Here is a 7,724-nt window from a genome sequence, read left to right on the forward strand (position 1 = left end):
AGCTAATTTAACAAGATGCCAATTTTATAATCCAAGTTGATTATGATGACGACAATGATGATTGATGATCATCTAAATATATAAAAGGAGAAACTGACTGACTGACTGACAGATCAACGCACAGCCTAAACGGCTAAACGTAGGCACTTGAAATTTGGAAGGGACGTAGCTTAGGTACCGTAGAGGTGCACTAAGAAAGGAATTTCCGAAATTCCCACGGGAAAAACGGGATTCACGCGTACGAAGTCGCGGGCGGCCGCTAGTCAATATATATTTTCGTTTATGATATTAATATTATTTTTAAACTAATAATTATTATTATTATGTTGTTTTACTGTGTTAAAAACGCGTTATTTTTTCTATTCAATCTCTAAAATGTACATAATAATTAGTGTACATTGAATTCACAAAACAAACAATAACAATCATACTTGTTAGTTGTACTTGATGTAATTCAGTTTCATATTTTTATTACCTTTATTCCAACAATTCAAAGCAAAAAGAGGTTTAATACATCTGAATTGCCAAAAAACGAATTAAAAATCAAGACTGTAGTGGTGATAATATAATTTTATTATTGCAATGATTACTGAAAAGTGTGTTATGTAAGTACCCAAATTATTGCACAGTAAATTATATTATTATTACTATTAGGTATGATTTAAATTCAATTTTGTGTGAAGATTGAGACAAGGACATAATATTTCCGCGCCCGGGCGACACCTGTCGGGAACCGACCGAACTTCACTGTCCGCTGACGTGGGTGCCATTAGCGCGAGGTGCGCTATTATCCCAATAGATGGCGCTTTAGCAACATTTCTCGGGTAGTGACGTGTAACAGTCGATAGTGAATAAAGAGTTAAATTATGTATAAATTTAATAATAACACAACACACAGAATCATTCATTATTATGCAAGTATACGTATGTAGTGAAAATAAATACCAACAACAGTATAATCTATTGCTTATATACATACAGTAACATTATTTAATTTTATCGTTAATTTATCAACTAATTATAGACATCGACATTTTTTACATTTTTAAAACATTTATTAATTTGATGATAATAATAATAATATTATTATTTTTTGATATTCATAATAATACAAATAAAATAATATCGATACTCGAATCTACAGAATGTTATGCTACATCACTACCCAAGAAATACTGCTAAAGCGCCATCTATTGAAACAATTGCGCACCTCTCGCTAGTGGCAGGCACCCACGTAATTTCTTCACACACGCCAGCGGTTCGATAGGTGTCGCTCGTGTACGAAAAATATTATATTTATTTTCTACACAACGAAATTTTATAAAAATTAGTAATAATTTATATGTTACGGTAAATATGATAAATGTGAAAATTATGAATAATCGCCGGTTATTATGAATAATTACCTCATGATTTGGTAAATGTGATGATTAATATGAGATCATTTATGTGTGTATAAACTAAATATGGCAAAGTAATGTTATGCAAAAAAACATTCCAAACTCATTTTGCCAAATTATATTTAATATATGATATCAAAATGTGAGGCTGCACATGAGCGCTGTACACGAGCCGGTGTTCTCTCTTTTATGGTATTTGTTAGTATTAAGGTTACATTATGTAATAATCACTGATAAATGTGATTAATTTATCACTTTTACCAAGCCTGTCGGTAATTATTCATAACGACCGGCGATTATTCATAATTTTCAATTTATCACATTAACCGTAACATATACTACGAATTTGAGTAGTGAAATAAATGCATAAATAAATATTTTACTTTTAAATTATCGTTCATTATTTTAATTATTTATTAAATGTAATATAAAAAAGAAAAAATAATATATTGTATTCAATGTCATCTATTTTCAATTTTTACATTTTTTAAAATTTTATTTATGTCATAAAAAAAAAACATTATAATCATTATTCATTTTTAAAAAAAGTAGCTGCACAAAAAAACATCGGCATCATTCATCAATCAAACGACAATCGCGACGCGACCAACCAGCGACCTCCGTTTGCGCGCGAAGCCTAATTTATTTACAACTCCGCTGACCAGGTCAATGTATTTTTTTGTTTTTGCATTTGGAATAACCTAAAAATCAAACCAAACCTAACCTAACCTAACTTTTCAAAACCTAACTTTTTAGAACGTAACTTTTTTGAAAACCTACCTTTTGAAAACCTAACCTTATGAAACCCAACTTTTTGATAACCTAACTTTTGAGAACCTAAATATATGAAATCCAACTTTTTGAAAACCTAACTTTTGATAACCTAACTTTTGAAAACCTAACTTTTGAAAACCTAACCTTTGAAAACCTAACTTTATGAAATCCAACTTTTTGAAAACCTAACTTTTGAAAACCTAACTTTTGATAACGTAACTTTTGAAAACCTAACTTTTGAAAACCTAACTTTTGAAAACCTAACTTTTGATAACCTAACTTTATGAAATCCAACTTTTTGAAAACCTAACTTTTGATAACCTAACTTCTGAAAAGCTAACTTTATGAAATCCAACTTTTTGAAAACCTAACTTTTGAAAACCTAACTTTATGAAATCCAACTTTTTGAAAACCTAACTTTTGAAAACCTAACTTTTCATAACCTAACTTTTGAAAACCTAACTTTTCATAACCTAACTTTTGAAAACGTAACTTTTTGGAAAAACTAATATTTTGTTGGTTTTGGATTTTGGGGCAGTGAGTGAGTAAAAGGTTGCAAAGCTGAAAAAAAAAAACTTAAAGGAACCCACGTACGTTTTCTAAAAATAAATAAATACAATAACATACCGATTTTGTGTTGAATCCTCTAGTTGAAGGCGCCGTTTATATGATTGGACGAATTCAACTATGTACCTGTGAACAAAAGAAAATAAAAATAGGTATGGTTTATAATATATTTTAGTTTTTTATAAACTAAAAAAAAACATACAAGAAGACAAATTTTAACTGATTCGTTATTTAAGTCTAACAAAATTTAAACGAATGTTCAAATTTTGTTAGACTTAAATAACGAAAATTAAAACGACTGATCGTGGAACCTGCACTGAATGAATGAATGAATGGTAAACGTTTAAACGAATGTTCACATTTTGTTAAATTAAAAAAAAGAAAACGATCGTCCTCGGACGAATCACCTGGCGTAGGGCTGAGTCTCAACAGATCGCAGCACGACGCTGCTCTACCGAGCACAACACCCCGCCAGGAACGTAAGTCGTCTACAGACTATTCCGAGCCCCGACATCGAACTGAGGTAAATTCGAACCTTCAGAGCCATGGTGCACGTGTTAAACCGACCGCACCGATCTCTGCGATTCAAATGGGCTTCGACGTCGCACCTTACGATGTAAAGCGCGACTAGTAAAGTCACATTGTTTAGAGCCTCCCGACTCTCGGGGCTCCACAGTGAGCATATCCTTGCCGGATTCGGCTAGGCTGGCTTCGGCCTTAGAGGCGTTCAGGCATAATCCCGCGGATGGTAGCTTCGCACCACCGGCCGCTCGGCCGAGTGCATGAACCAAATGTCCGAAACTGCGGTTCCTCTCGTACTGAGCAGTATTACTATCGCAACGACAACGCCATCAGTAGGGTAAAACTAACCTGTCTCACGACGGTCTAAACCCAGCTCACGTTCCCTTTTGATGGGTGAACAATCCAACGCTTGGCGAATTTTGCTTCGCAATGATAGGAAGAGCCGACATCGAAGGATCAAAAAGCAACGTCGCTATGAACGCTTGGCTGCCACAAGCCAGTTATCCCTGTGGTAACTTTTCTGGCACCTCTTGCTAAAAACTCTTTATACTAAAGGATCGATAGGCCGTGCTTTCGCAGTCCCTATGCGTACTGAACATCTGGATCAAGCCAGCTTTTGCCCTTTTGCTCCACGCGAGGTTTCTGTCCTCGCTGAGCTGGCCTTAGGACACCTGCGTTATTCTTTGACAGATGTACCGCCCCAGTCAAACTCCCCGCCTGGCAGTGTCCTCGAACCGGATCACGCGGGAGTTTAAACGGTGACGAGCGTTGCCGCCACGCCACCACTCTGCACGCTTGGAACGAAACACCGTGCGCCCGCCGAGTAAATCGACCGCGCACCGCTTCCGCCCAACCGAGTAAGTAATGAAACAATGAAAGTAGTGGTTTTTCAGCGACGACCGCCGAAACGATCTCCCACTTATGCTACACCTCTCATGTCTCCTTACAATGCCAGACTAGAGTCAAGCTCAACAGGGTCTTCTTTCCCCGCTGATTCTCCCAAGCCCGTTCCCTTGGCTGTGGTTTCGCTAGATAGTAGATAGGGACAAATCCCACCACCACCCATGGCCATACCAACCTCGCGGTTATTGTGGCCGAATCTTGAGAGATGCGCGCGGAATTGCGGCTGCCTACGGCAGATTGCACTCCACCGCGCGCAATTCTTGACTCTCTACAAGTTCTTTAATCTTTGTCCATTTGTCCCTTGCCACTCTCCCCCTTCTGGGGCATGGACTCTACTAGCACGTTGGCACTATCCGGTGCCTGGCCGCTAGGCGTCTGTCCGTTCCGCCTCCTGTGCCACGCGTGCGCGAAACATCGCAGCCGCGCGAAGTTCGCCTCCGAGCTGACAAGATCGGGGTACCACGCAGGACCGTAACCCTCCGAGAGCGCTATCCCACTCAGCATCTCCCACCGCAGGTCTTCATACAGAGGACAGTACCACAGAACGTGGTGTCTGTCCTCCTCACTCTCGCCGCACTCACACATACTCCCCTCACGCAGCTTCATGTCGCTCAGCCTTTTATTGAAGCACCCGTGTCCAGTGAGTATCTGCGAGGTCACATAGTCCGGTTGGACCCAGCGCATGCTGAGCCTACCAGCCACCTCCGGGAAGAACTGATAGAGCTCACGACCTTTGGTCTCCTGCTCCCAACGCTGCTGCCAAAATACGATCACCGAATCCCGTATATCGCGTTTTCGACTGCTCATCTCGTCCAGGGTCGCGAGCTGGCGCGTCCTCAGTACAGCCGTCCGTCCAGCATACTCCACCTCGAGGTCGGCGGGCAACACTCCGGCCAAGACCGGGAGCGCGGCCGTGCTGACAGACCGGTAGGCCTTCGTCAGCAGCACGAGTGCCGGCCTCTGCCCCCTCAGGACAATCCCACCTACCGACTGGACTTTGACCCGCTCAAACCAACACGCCGCAGCATACACAAGCGTGGCAACGAACGTTCCCTGGTAGAGAATGCGCAGACCGGGGTATCGAATGCCCCAGGAGGACGCAGACACACGCGAAACCTTCCCGAAGCATTTGGCTGCGCGCTCTACAATGTCCTGTGCATGCTGCGTGAACAAAAGACCCGAATCGATCACCACGCCGAGCACTGTTCCTGAGCTCACCTGTCGGATCGAGGCGCCATCAAGTTTGATGATTGGGGGCCTCTGGAATTTCCCCCTGATTGTCATCATGGACGACTTGGCAGGAGAGAATCCCAGTCGGTTCCGGGCTCCCCAATCAGACGCGATGTTAAGGGCCTCTGTGGCCTTCGACTCGATGCTGGCTCTCGATTGCGCCTCAATCAAAATGGTGACGTCATCGGCGTACGCCACCATGCTCACCCCCTCCGGCATCGGCGATCTCAACAGGTCGTCCAACAGAACGTTCCACAACGTTGGTCCAAGCACAGAACCCTGCGGACACCCCATGGTGGAAACTTTCCACAACTCCCGGCTGCCGACGGTTAAGCCAACCCGGCGTCCGGAGAAGTATCCCGCCAACATCCGATAGACATTGGGCGGGCATCCCCCTCTTTTCGCCTTCAGCATCACCATCGGCCACCAGGCGTTGTCGAACGCACCCGAGATGTCAAGAAACACAGCTTGGACGTACTTCGCTGTGGACGCCCTGGCCGTGTCGGTAATCGCGTCGATCGCAGTCACTGTCGACTTACCTCTGGTGAAGCCATGCTGGCAGTCCGACATCCCGCTAGAGATCTGAGGCGCGCAGTGTAACATTACACGCTCAAGCAGTTTACCCAAGATCGAGAGAAGCGTAATTGGTCGGTACGCCTTGGGGTCGGTGAGGGGCTTGTCATTACCTTTTGGCAGCACGAGCAGTCGACCGTCCTTCCACACATCCGGAAACACACCTTCCTCCACACACTTGGCGTACACCAGGTGGAACTCCACCGATGCAGCCTTCCAGACATGCGTCAACATTCTTGCGGTCACTCCATCCAGTCCCGGTGCGGTGTTGGGCAATTGCTTAACCATGATTCGCAGATACTCAAGGGACGGAGGAGACGCGTCTGGGCCAGAGGGGACCAGGGCAGCCGAGATCCGCACCTGTTTGTGGTACTCTGTGTCCTTAGACGGATCGTCGTCCGGGCACAGAGCATACACAAGGCCGTGCATGGCTTCGTCCACAGTCCCCGCAAAGCCTTCGGCGAACTTCGTGCCGTTGATTACGTTCGAGGGCGGACGCTTCCTGCCACTCGCCACACGGTAGGCCAGACCCCACGGGTCCTCGTTGCCGGACTCGGCAAGCCCCCGGAAGAACGCGAGCTCCGTCTCCTCCTTTCTCCTTCTATATCGCGCTCTACTCGCATGAAACTCCTCTCGTGCAATCTCCTCCGCCCTGCCCCCTCTCTTCCTGAGCCTCTGCCACGCACGGCGTGAAGCGCCGTTTGCCTTCCTGAGATCGTCTAGTTCAGGCGTCCACCATTCATAACCCACGTCCCGGCTCTTCCTCTTTATACCGAGGGTTTGATGCGCAGCGCGGACAATCACGTTAGTGAAGCGCCTGCTAACCAAGGACGCAGGCTCCCTCATATCCAGATATCCCATTCGCTCATGGATAGCACTCTCGAAGCGGTCCCAATTGACACCCCGATCCCGAAATCTCGGAGGCTCCTCGCCTGGCTCTGCGCGCTCTGAAGTGGTATTACGTGTGGAGGATCGGCCAACTCTGAACGTGATAAGGCGATGGTCACTAGTGCTGGCCCCCACATGGACTTTCCAATCCGTGACTGTGACGTTTCTGGTGGAGAGTGTCACGTCCACGCTTGATTCCCCGTTCGCAGTACTAAAGGTCGCCGGTTGGTCAGGGGTGTTGACTACGACGAGGTCGTGTCCCAAGATGAAGTCCTCAACCGACGACCTACGATGGTCAGCCACTCTGCCTCGCCCAGTGGTTTGGTCCGGCCTGCTGTGCCACAACGGTGAGTGGGCATTGGCGTCGACTCCCACTATGATGCGCTTACCCGCCAACGCGTCGAAGACCCGCTCAAGGTGGTAGATGTGCGGGTCGATCTCCTCGCCATACTTAAAATACGCTGAGACGACGTACAAATCGGCCTCGTGGATGTACGCCACCGTGCAGCGGTCGTTCGTCAGGTGCTGGAGTACCGCGATGGAGAGATGGGACCCGGCCACGAAGACGCCCGCCTGGGACGAGAGGCCGCGCTGGAGGACAAGCTCGGACTGCGAGTACTGTTCTTGGACTAGAACAGCGTCCAATCCGAGCTCCTGCGACAGCGCGGGGAGTTCGTCAGTGGCGAGCGCCGCGCCGGCCAGGTTCAGCTGGCCCAAGGTCCACGCATCAAAGAGCGTAGCGGGTGGCCGCTACGCTACGCTGCTCCGCAAAGACCCTGGCGGGGCACTCCCGCGCACCGGTTGCGTGTGTCGCTGCGTCCTTCTTGCCGAATTTGTGGCAGGTGGCGCACCGCTGCACCGTCTCCT

At 46.3% G+C, this 7,724-nt stretch overlaps 1 pseudogene; it reads right to left on the bottom strand.

Moving 5' to 3' along the window:
• Positions 1-3,139: 3,139 nt before the first annotated feature.
• The window catches only part of LOC135087450 (large subunit ribosomal RNA), a 7,623-nt pseudogene continuing 3,038 nt past the window's right edge, over positions 3,140-7,724 (bottom strand).

This window comes from Ostrinia nubilalis, unplaced genomic scaffold (genome assembly GCF_963855985.1).
Source record: "Ostrinia nubilalis unplaced genomic scaffold, ilOstNubi1.1 SCAFFOLD_43, whole genome shotgun sequence".
Lineage (NCBI taxonomy): Eukaryota > Metazoa > Arthropoda > Insecta > Lepidoptera > Crambidae > Ostrinia > Ostrinia nubilalis.